The sequence below is a fragment of the Heptranchias perlo genome, unplaced genomic scaffold (assembly GCF_035084215.1).
Source record: "Heptranchias perlo isolate sHepPer1 unplaced genomic scaffold, sHepPer1.hap1 HAP1_SCAFFOLD_54, whole genome shotgun sequence".
NCBI classification, from domain to species: Eukaryota; Metazoa; Chordata; class Chondrichthyes; order Hexanchiformes; family Hexanchidae; genus Heptranchias; species Heptranchias perlo.
The window spans coordinates 6,850,576-6,862,894 of record NW_027139559.1 but is presented as its reverse complement, the minus strand read 5'-3'; the positions used below and the strand labels follow the sequence as shown (position 1 = coordinate 6,862,894).

General features: G+C 45.5%; 1 long non-coding RNA gene across 1 annotated transcript; it reads left to right on the top strand.

The window, feature by feature from the left end:
* Positions 1-2,741: 2,741 nt before the first annotated feature.
* LOC137315155 (uncharacterized) lies at positions 2,742-11,342 on the top strand. Its single transcript, XR_010961328.1, has 2 exons — positions 2,742-2,855; positions 9,866-11,342. It is a non-coding gene; the product is annotated as an uncharacterized lncRNA (long non-coding RNA).
* Positions 11,343-12,319: the final 977 nt, after the last annotated feature.

Below are 12,319 nucleotides of genomic sequence, written 5' to 3'. Positions count from 1 at the left end.
CACCTGACATACCCCAGCGGCACTCAGTCTAGTTGTATTGTTCCAACTGGTATCAAATAACTAAGCACAGAATATGGATTAAACCCGGGTCATTCCTGGTCTGTACATGAGACTTGTGAAAACCTTTAAACAAATCTGTCTTCTGTCACTGCAAAAATTCTGAAATGTTTCCAAATGAAAGAAGGGAGTTAAACGGATCTTTAAGAAAAATCAGAGTTTTTGGAGGCACTGAGATCTCAAAATTCTAGCTCTCTCCCCATAAACCTGCATCCATCAAACCCCATCCCATTCGCTTCCCATATCCCAAAATGAAGAAGTTTGAAGCCATTTCACCGAATACAGAAGGCGCCGACTGCTGACACGAAACATGTTACCACACATCACAGGCCGGTCGGTAACAGAGCACGCCCATCAACCGCCCCCGCCCACAACAGAGCCCATCAACGACCCCCCCACAACAGAGCCCGCCCAGCAATACCACCTCCCACCACAACAGAGTCCGCCTATCAACAACACCCCCACCACAACATAGCCCACTCCCCCCCCCCCCCGACAACAGAACCCGCCCATCAATATCCCCCACTCCACAACAGAGCCCACACCCCGTCCCCACTACCGAGGCTGCCCTTCCCCCCATTACAGAGCTCGGCTATATTCCCCCTCAGAAATGAGCCCGCAAATGCTCCCCACACACGCAGAGCCCGCCCTTCCTCCCATCTCACAATAAAGCTCGGCAATAATCCCACTCACAACAGAGCAAACCGATCCTCCCTGTACATTACAGAGCCCACCTGATCCTCCCCGCCCATCACAGAGCCCACCTGATCCACCCCGCACATCACGGAGCCCACCTGATCCCCCCCGCACATCACGGAGCCCACCTGATCCTCCCCGCCTATTACAGAGCCCACCTGATACTCCCCGCCCATCACAGAGCCCACCTGATCCTCCCCGCCTATTACATAGCCCACCTGATCCTCCCCGCCCATCACAGAGCCCACCTGATCCTCCCCGCCCATCACAGAGCCCACCTGATACTCCCCGCCCATCACAGAGCCCACCAGACACTCCCCACCCATCACTGAGACCACCTGATCCTCCCTGCCTATAACAGAGCCCACCTGATCCTCCCCGCCTATTACAGAACCCACCTGATCCTCCCCGCCCATCACAGAGCCCGCCTGATCCTCCCCGCCCATCACAGAGACCACCTGATCCTCCCCGCCTATTACAGAGCCCGCCTGATCCTCCCCGCCCATCACAGAGACCACCTGATCCTCCCCGCCTATTACAGAGCCCACCTGATCCTCCCCGCCTATTACAGAGCCCACCTGATCCTCCCCGCCCATCACAGAGACCACCTGATCCTCCCTGCCTATTACAGAGCCCACCTGATCCTCCCCGCCCATCACAGAGCCCACCTGATCCTCCCTGCCTATTACAGAGCCCACCTGATCATCCCCGCCCATCACAGAGCCCACCACACCCTCGCCGCCCATCACAGAGCCCACCTGATCCTCCCCGCCCATCACAGAGCCCACCTGATCCTCCCCGCCCATCACAGAGCCCACCTGATCCTTCCCGCCCATCACAGAGCCCACCTGATCCTCGCCGCCTATTACAGAGCCCACCTGATCCTCCCCGCCTATTACAGAGCCCACCTGATCCTCCCCGCCTATTACAGAGCCCACCTGTTCCTCCCGGCCTATTACAGAGCCCACCTGATCCTCCCTGCCTATTACAGAACCCACCTGATCCTCCCCGCCCATCACAGAGCCCACCTGATCCTTCCCGCCCATCACAGAGCCCACCTGATCCTCGCCGCCTATTACAGAGCCCACCTGATCCTCCCCGCCTATTACAGAGCCCACCTGATCCTCCCCGCCTATTACAGAGCCCACCTGTTCCTCCCCGCCTATTACAGAGCCCACCTGATCCTCCCTGCCTATTACAGAACCCACCTGATCCCCCCGCTCATCTGAGAGCCCACCAGACCCTCCCCGCCCATTACAGAGCCCACCTGATCCTCCCCGCCCATTGCAGAGCCCACACGATCCTCCATGCCCATCATAGAGCCCACCAGACCCTCCCCGCCCATTACAGAGACCATCTGATCCTCCCCGCCTATTACAGAACCCATCTGATCCTCCCAACCCATTACAGTGCCCGCCAAATCCCACTTGTCATTTAGTGAGCCTACCTGATCCTCGCTGTCCATTACCGAGCCCATCTGATCCTCCCGCCCATTACAGAGGCTATCTGATCCTCCCTGTCCATTACAGAGCCCATGTAATCCTCCCCCTCCCCCATTGCAGACGACAGCACATCCTCTCTGCACATTACTGCGCACCAGACACAACTATCCACCCCCCGACCCACAACAGATCCTATTTGATGCTCCCTGTCCATTACAGAGCCCTCCTGATGTCTCTCTCCATTACAAAGCCCACCCAACCTCTCTGCCCATTACAAAGCCCGTCTCAGGCTGGATTACCCAATCGACACTGACTGTATCTGTACTGACGTTTACCCAAACTCCTCATGGTGTCATTCAATAGCCCTTCGCCAGCGTCCTGTCCCACTAATATTATCTGTACTGACGTTCATTCGGAAATGCGAAGTTATACAAAGACTTACCGAGAATCCGTCTGGAATGGCTGCTGAAATAACCACAATCCCTTGTGTTTCAGGAACCCCCTTTTTAATTCACTCATTGGACGTGGGCGTCGCTGGCACGGCCAGCATTTATTGCAGGGGGAGTGGAGGGGAAGATGAATTTGTTGGTGACATCACGCTGGGGATTGTGGAAATGGCGGACGATGATACCTTGAATGTGGTGGCTGGTGAGGTGAAAGGTGAGGACAAGGGGGACCCTATAGTGCTTCTGGGAGGGAGGGGAAGAGGTGAGGGCAGAATGCAGGAAATGGGACAGACACGGTCGAGGGACCTGTCAACAACAGTGGAGGGGAATCCTCAGTTGAAAAAAAATAGTAACATCGGAAACATTGGAAGCTCCCAGTGATCCCACAGTGTCCCACCGACCCCATATTGTCCCAGTGATCCCACAGTGTACCTGTGGTGCGACAATGCCCACCGTGATCCCACGATGAACAAAAAATGATCCCACAGTGACCCAGTGATCCCAAAGTGCTCCCAGTGATCGCACAGTTAACCAGATAAAGCTCACGTGAGCCCCATTGAGAGCAACCTCCGGTGAATGCCTCGGTCAGTCCCCTCTGGAGAGAAAGCCTCTTGTCTAAAGATTCGTCCTCCCAAATTTTCTCTTTCCACGTCTTCATGTTACAGCATTTACACAAAAAATTCCTCTGAAGAGAGTTAGAATGAGAGAAAGGAATTGATTAAAATCAAAGCAAGGGATTAAAAAGGCACAGCAAGAGCCCAGATCGAACTCACACTCACTCACTCACGCACTCATTCCGTTGCACAGGCAATCTCTCAGCAAACACCATTGACAAACGAAATCCCCATTTACAAAGCAGAGAATCTAAAGAGGAGAGAGAAAAGTTGGGAATGGGGAGGAAGAGAAAGACACTCAGTGCAGCCTGAAGAGCACATGTTGCTTCTCTCTGCAATTGAAGTTTGCAGGTTTTTTTCTCCTGCTTTGCCACGCACTCACAAACTCCCCCTTAAACGTGCCGGTCTGTCTGTCTGTCCTTGTTAGCGTTTGCTGCAGAATCCAAACGGTCCCTGTGTTCGTTTTCCCTTCTGTTCCTGGAGCAGGGAATAAAACGCCTGTAGTTTGTGGTCAACTTCCAATTTGTGGCTTTTTCCAATTAGCCAACGTGTTAAAACAAATTCTAGACATTCAGAGGTGCCAAAACAATGAATATTTTTTTAAAATCAAATCCACAGCAAGATCCCTCACTTAGTTTCAGGCTCAGTCTCTCACTAACATTCAGTTGCACAGAAACAAATCCCAGTTTATAAGGCAGATGGTTCTAAAGTGTGAAAGATTGGGAAATGACCTTGATAGACAAAAATAACCTGTATTTAAACATTAAAACCAGTACTACAACAAGCCCCCATTCGGACTGTGGGGAAAGAGCAGAGGACGAAACGGGACTAATTGGATTGTCCATTAAAGGAGCCAGCACAGGCATAATGGACCGAATGACCTCCTCTTGTGCCGTACCTACGATGATATTGTGAACAACAGCTTCACTGCCCTGAACTGGAAACAACATGGCCGGCTGCACGGAGGCAATTTATTAAGGGACAAGTGGCCATGTTAAAAAAAGTGTTATCATGAAGTTTAAACAAAATAGCCGCCCTGAATATGAAACAAAATGGCCGCCAGTGAGGCAGCCGTCTTACTGATGGGTAAAGCGGCCACCTAACTGAGGGACAAGGCGGATGCTTGTTGTGTTGAAAGACACGGAGAAGGTTCATTTGCTGCTCCTGTTAAATCACAGTTCCACTCTAGTTAAAGATACAAACTGAGTGAGACTGGAACTAGTTGCTGTTAAACATAAGTGCAGTCGTGCAGTGAGGGAATTAAACAAGAAAGGGTGAATTTCTGCAAAGAAAATGTACATTTAACATTTGGTTATTTGAACATAATGCTTACGGAGAAGGAGAGACCAGACATTCAGAGGAAAGGTCAAATTACTCATTTTATGTAAAGAATGTCGTTGTAGCTTTTATTGAATAAATCAGATTAAAGTTGGACTCAATCTAAATATTGCTCTGATCTGGGATTTAGTTTATTTCTCCAAAGTTCATATTTTTCTTTAAGCTGAAACAATAACAATATTTGTAAAGTAACAGAGCAGGAGAGTGCTGCGGGGTCCTGTCTAGTTTAGCAAAACTGTAGAAGGGTTAAGAGTACATTGTGATTTATTACAGAATCCAATAACTTATTGGGGGAGTTTCACATGGTACAAATGTAGGTATAAAATAGGTGCAAAATGATTTTAGACTTCAATTTGCAAAAGGTTTAATTTTACATTTAACTTAATGAGCTATGTTGCCGAAAGAAACTTCAGGCATAAACCTTGGCTTCATGAAGAAAACAATCATTTACTATTGTCAGTAATACACTAGTAAAAATGACATTAGAATTTATCAACATCTTGGGTTTAAGACCGATTTAGAATTGCTTTAGCAACAATAAAAAAACACATCCTGAATCCCCCAAATCCATAACCGTTTGGAAATCAAATGTGCACATTGAACTAACCCCATAACGAAAGTGATATACTCATGGTTGGCTCAAGCTTGCTGGGAAGGTTGCAGATATTTTTTGATTGATACGGTAGTTGTGTAGCGTGCATTTCTCATGTAGTCAGGTCACCTGCTTCACAGGCAATCTGTAAACCTGCATGGAGGCACCAAGCTGTGTGTTAGTGAGTATAATGAACAGTTCAGCTGAGGTGGTGCTGCCAGGAAGCGAAATGTGAGGATGGGACAGTCGTGGTGGATCTGTGTCTCTCCCCACTCAACTTCTGTGCAGCTTATAAAATCCGTTTGAATACAGAACCACGCCTCTGGGACGATGCCTTGTCAACAATACGTTCTTACAAATGCAACCCACGATTGATTGACACCAAATGTGTTTTCTCTCAATGTCCACAACTTAACGAAATTAAGTCCGCAGGTGTTCTAACGACCTCTAGCCCCCCCCCCCCCCCCCCCTGGAATCGTTCTTGTTGACATGGTGATCTATCCTCCGCTGTGTGATCTTCTTTTACAATGTGTCATTAACAATCCGATTAACAGTCCTTCCACCTTTTAAAAGTCCTTTACCTTCAGACGTGCTGAAGCCGATTTAATATCAGGCTTTCGTTTATCGGAAGAATGTTTGCCTCAGAGAGCAGCTGCGAATCTCCCACAGAAAATAATGGTCAGGGTCAGGTAAATAAGACTGAGTGATTTTATTGTGCAGCCTCCAGGTATCACCTTTCGAACTGTCAAAATTAAATCCACAAAAATGTAACCCCAGAACAGACATGAACTGTGTGGCCTCCTTCATCTGTTGCTGTTCTGCTAGTCAGCACCCTCACACTCCAGGCTGATCATACAGTTTATTTGGCTATTTAATGGTTTCTGCCTCTACCTTGCTGTCACGTTTTATCTTTGTTCATGTTTCTACGTGCCTGTCCTCTGTGTATATCGTTTATCCCTGTTTATCTCCTGTGTGTTTTTCAATCTTGTTTTTTACACTTCTACTTTAATTTCTGTCTCTCTGGTGCTGTTTGTATCTCTATCTTTTTCTTCCTGTTATTCTTGGCTTTTTTCTATGCGCCTCTCTCTCTGTCTGCATGACGCTGCCTATCTTCTCTCTTTGCCTTCTCTGTCTCTTTTTCACATCAGCTTCCCTGCCCCTTTCCCTCGTTGTCTCTCCCTCTCTCTGACTTCATCCGTCTTTTTATCTTTCCACCTCTCTCTCCGTATCCTTCTCTCTCTTTTTATTCCCTCTGTCGATCTCGCTCTTTGTTTCTCTCTGTGTATCTACTTTTCCGTTTTCCTTTTCTCTACCTCGTTCTTCCTTCTCCCTTTTTTCATCCGTCTTTATTTCATTCTGTTTATGTCCCACTCTCTCCAGCTCTGTTTCTGTCTACTTCTTTCTTTCTGTTGCGAGTTGACTTCCCGATCTCTTCTTTTCATCTGGTTCTGTACTTCATTCCATTTCTTTCAATCTCGGTTTGAATTGTCGTATTTCTCCTCCTCTCTTCTGTTTTCTATTTTCTCCTTGCTTTCTAGTCCTCTTTCTTTCTCTCTCTTATTGTCTTACTTCATGTCTGACCCTCTCCTCCTCTGCCTCTCTATCAGTCTCTGGTTATTTTGAATTGATTTCTTCTGTCTATTTATCTCTCCGATTCTAGCACGTTGTAATTCCTCGTCAGTGTATCTTTCTCTGGTTCCATTCATGAGTGCGTTCTCTCTCTCTCTGACACATATATATATATATATATATAATATATCTCCGCTTTTTTTCTTCCTTTATTTTTCTCTCTTGTCTTAATAAATCTCCTTATTTTTCTCCATCTCTGCCCCTCTTTGATTCGATCTCACTCACACAGATTGCCACACCCCTCCGCCTTTTATGTGAATCTGTCTTACTTTTCTTTGTATTTTGATCATTATATTTCTTTTGTCGTTCTGTTCTCTCTCCGTGTCTTTCTATTTTAATTTTTGTCTCTCTCCATATCACTTCTTTTCTCTGGCCCACGTGCTGCCTTCCCTCTGTTTCTTCACTTCATGCTTTTTCCTTTCTGTGTTTATTTCTGACTATCGTTGTTTGTTTCTCCGACAATATCTCTCTCTGTCTTTATGTCTTTCTAGTGGTCTCTCATGTTTTTTTTTCTGTCTTTACCTTTCTCCTCCTTAGTCACTGATTATTATTATGCATTTTCATTCTCTTCCTTTCTGTCTCTCTCTTCCCTATTATCTCTCCCTCTATCTCTATATCTGTTTCTGACTTTGACTTTCCCATTCTCTCACTTTCACTTTCTGCCTGCCTGCTTTATTATGTCCCCTTGTCTAACTGTGTCTCCTCCTTTCCATGCCTCCCTCTCTTCCTTTCTTTCTCTTCCGCTCTCTCTCTCTCATACACACACACACACACACAGGCACACACACACACACACACACACACACACACACACTCCAGAAGCAGCAGTGAATATCCTGCAGGGGTAGTTCGATACAATTCAATTACATGATAATTGAAACAGAATTCAGGAGAACATGGACAGACTGGTGAAATGGGCAGACATTTGGCCGATTAAATTTAATGCAGAGAAGTGTGAAGTGACGCATTTTGGTAGGAAGAATGGGGAGAGGCAATATAAAACAAATGGTACAATTTTAAAAGTTTTGTAGGTACAGAATACTAAAGGTTTAGGTACACACAACTTTGAAGGCGGCAGGACAGATTGATAAGTCTCATTAAAAAGCATTGGCTTTATAAATAGAGACATAGAGTATAAAAACAAGGAATTTATGCTAAACCTTCATCAATCACCCGATATGCCTCATTCTGGGCACCACACTTTAGGAAAGACGTCAGGTTCTTCAAGGGGCTGCAGGAGATACATACAAGAATGGTACTAGGCATGATGAACTGCTTTTATGTGGAGAAAGTGGAGACGCTGGGATTGTTCTCCGCAGAGCAGGGAACGTTAGGGAGAGATATAATGGAGCTGTTCAATATTCTGAGGGATTTTGATGGAAGAAATAGGGAGAAACTGTTTCCATTGGTCCGAGAGGCGGTTATCAATTTTCACAGATTTAAGATAATAGGCAAAAAAACCAAGGGGAGATGAGGAGGCTTTATTCTACGCAGCGAGTTGTTAGGATCTGGAAAGAACTGCTTGAAAGGGTGGTGGAAGCAGGTTCAATAGTAAATTTAAAAAGGGAATTGGATACATACTCGAATGGGAGAAAATTGCAGGGATATGGGAATAGAGTAGGGGTGTGGGACTAATTGGATATGTCTTTCAAAGAGCCGGCACCGGCACGATGGGCCAAATGGCCTCCTTCTGCGCTGTAAGATTCTATGATTCCATTTATGTGATCACTACGGGAGGAGTGTTCGACGGCCGGAGATCAAGAAAGTTCATTCCCATAAGTCAGGTGAGAAATGTTGGTCGGGATAAATTTAAACCCATAATTATAGAGAGGGAATTACATATAGGGGGATTATAAAATGATTATATTTTGAAGCATTATACGGCACCTGCAACTGACCATTTCACTAGTGGTCTCCATACCCAACGCTCTGGTTCTCTCTCTCTCCTTCTCATGCTCTGTTTTACTCTCTCGGCTTACCTCTTTCTCTGTCACCGCTCCCACTATCTCTCTGTTTCTTGGTCTTTCTCTCTCTCCCTCTCAGTCTGGCTCTCTTTTTCCCTGTTTTCTCTTTTTTTTTGGTTATGGTGTGTTCATGTGCAGTAAACCAAAAAAAAAATAAGCGTCAAATTATAATTTTATAATATCGGTCCTGTTTTCTCTTCTTGTTTCACTCTGTCTTTCTTTCTCTCTGTATGTGTGTCTCTCTCTTTTTTCACTCTCTGTCCCTCTGTCTCTCTGCCTCTCCCTCTCTCTCTATCTCCGTCTCTCCCTCTACCCCCGTCTCTCTCTCTATCTATCACTCTCTTTCTCTCTATGCCTCTGCAACTGTCTCTCTTTCTGTCTCGCGATCCCTCAGTCTCTCGAGTCTCTCTCGCTTTCTCCCTGTCACTCCCTGTCTCTCTCTCCCCCTGTCTCTCTGTGTCTCGATTCGTCTCTCTCTCTCTCTGTTTCTCTCTTTCCCTCTGTATATCTGTCTCTCTCACTTTATCCCTCTCCCTCTCTCTGTCTCTCTATATCACCACTTACGTGGAGTGCACCGATTCCGATCAGGCCCACCGCAGCTACTTTGATTGCCAGATTTGCCCATTTTGCAGGGCGGTCATTTAGGATAAGTACATTTGAGCTGTTTAATGCTGCCATTTTGATCAACAATTCAAATGTTGTCTGCAAAGCAAATCCTGCCTCAATATATCAGATAATCAATAAAATATAACATCAGAATCCGATTTAAGATCATTTCATGGCTCTGTGCTGCTAATTTAAAATGTACTTTCCGTCCCCTGGGGAGTGTAGGGGATGGAGTATGAAATGGGATTCAGTTCTCCTGCTTGAAACCCTTCAGCTCTTTCTGTGATCTCACTAATTTAACAATTAGATTGAGTGGGTATTTTACCGCGTTCTTCAGCTCCTCTCTGAATTTAGTCTGGGTCAGGACATAAATACACGTGTTTGTGCAGGAACTGAGAAGCTGCAGCATAACTGATGTGTTTTCTGTGATATAAACAGGGTCAGTGTAGGAGTAATAATACCGAATGTCTGTTACTCGCAGATGAATGTAAAATGCAACCCGTGGCAACCATAACACAATAAAACTGCCCGATATACTGAAGAGCAAAATGATGGATTTCTTTCGGTTCTCCATCTCTGGATCCTTGTGAATCTCTCCATTGCTCCGGCTGCGGAATCCCCCGCGGACTCGACTGGAGATTAAAATACGTCTGACTGTCAGAGCATTGAGCAGCAAAATCAGACAGAACGGAAGGAAAGGAGTTAAAGTGAGGTGAAACATGTCAAATGCGGCCCATGCAGGGGAAGTAAGGTAGCTCAGTTTAAGCATGCAACCCAGGGGAACATTATGCATTATAACTCCAGGTTCATATGTAAAGTACCAGGGGAGACTCTCTAAACAGCCCAGAACACTCACTGTTCCCAGAATCACAGCCGCCGTTTTCTCAGTGCAATATTTAATTTTCAGCTTCTCATAACAAATGGCCACAAATCGATCAAAGGTGAAAGCGACTGTTAACCAAACAGAAACAACCCCGGTTGCATAACTCAAGAAAATAATAAAACTACACACGGGAGTAATGAACAGGAATGAACCTCGGAAATAAATCGCACCAATCCACCTCAATATCACACCAGCTGTAACGACCAGGAGATCGGCCACTGCCATTGCCAACAGATAGCGACCAATACATTTGGAGAGACCGCACTTTCCTCGGGACAGAATCACAATCGCCACCAAGTTAACTGTAAGAGAGAGAGAAAAGAAAGCGGGGAAATTACTGATCAGACTTGGAGCCAAAGCAGCAGTTTGGGAGGATCTGGGGTGAAATTTCCCGCTTTCTTGCTGCATCGAACGGTGGAAACTAGTTCATTGAATTGGGCAGCGTTTCCGGGCAGAGAAATGAATTGGGAAATCGATACAGAAAGTGAACAAAGTGAGCACCGTGTCCACTGGAAGGGCCGAGTGAGGGCGCAGTGCCGGTGGTGAAGGAAGAAGGGGTTTTACCGAGTAGGAATAGAGCGCATTAAAGCCGGATTTGGCCTCTAGACGGACGGGAAATGGAGCGAATGTCGGGAAGATGAGGGGACAGGAAGATATGCGGCTGGTTTGTTGCTCTGGGTTAAGACAGCCGATAGAGGCTGGCAGTAAACGGGAAAGGCAGCTGGAGACCGAGCCAGTGAGTGAGATTGGGAAGCAGATAAGGAAAATAACATGTCGGAGCTGGAGGGGAGTCAGGAGCAGATGGTTTGGGAATGGTGATCAACTGAAGCAACTGATGAGGAGACAGATGATTCAATTGCAGTGGGAGGAGAGGCTGGGATTCACAGGGAGAGACTGCAGCAGAGCGTTAGAGGAAATCTAATCTTTAAGTCCCAATAACACAATCCAACTCGGAGAGTTAACAGTTCATTTCTGTGGTTATTGGTGTCAGGGAACATGTGTTGGGTAAAAAAATGTGTTAATTAACATTACTTTGTACATTCAATTAAAATTAAATTTAAAAGTATTAATTAAATCGACCTTGTTTTTATTGAATCCTTCCGAGCTTTAAAACTGCAGTATCCGAATAATCCAATGCGATGACGAAATTACAGATTCTATTCTTTAAGTAAATTTTAATTATGTTCAGGGATTTGTTGGGAAACAAGGAACATTCACGAAAACGGAGTGAGGACCTGACAGTGATATAAACATGAGGAGCGAGTCCTAGAATCAAAACTCGCCCAAACTGACAACATCATAATAACACCTTCAAGTTACACTCTCTATGTTTAAATGTACTAGAAGTTTCAACAGTTCATTCTGATAAATTATTCACACCACAGCCACTCGCTTTCCCTCTCAGTCGCCCTCTCTATCACTCACTCTACTCTCCTTCTCAACTTCATTTTCATATCCGATTAAATCCTATCATCCTGCCCTTGCATTCTGCTCACCATCCACTTGTTGCACCGATTCTATTCTCAGTGTCAGTTTGTTAAATAGTGATGCCTCTGTTGAACAGTTTAATGTTCCGACAGATCATTCAAGTCTCCACCTGTTCACCTACACTGTTCACTTCATCTACAAATCATGGAAAAGACAGAATCAAATGCCTCTTCCAGACAGATTTCACAATAATTGAGATTCCTTCTCCTGTAATTATAAAGTAAAGTGTTAGATGGTGGGATTGTTCAATTAACAAAATGCCAACATCATACTTATAATCTGCAGATAAAAAGAAGGGCTCTTGATTCCAACTGATACAGTGCAAACTGATACAACATAACCTCAAAACTTTTCATTTTACAGTGAAGTCCAGTGACAGTCCGTGAATTTATCCACAGTGAAGCGGAGGAGGAGATGTGAAAGTGTCAGCAGCAAACTCAGTTCAGTAACCAGACATCTGAAGCGGCGTCAGATACACACATAATGAAATAATATTTCACAACAGTGATAACCAATAAATACAATGTAATCCCAGTTTAACTGAAGCATATTATTGGGGAGGGA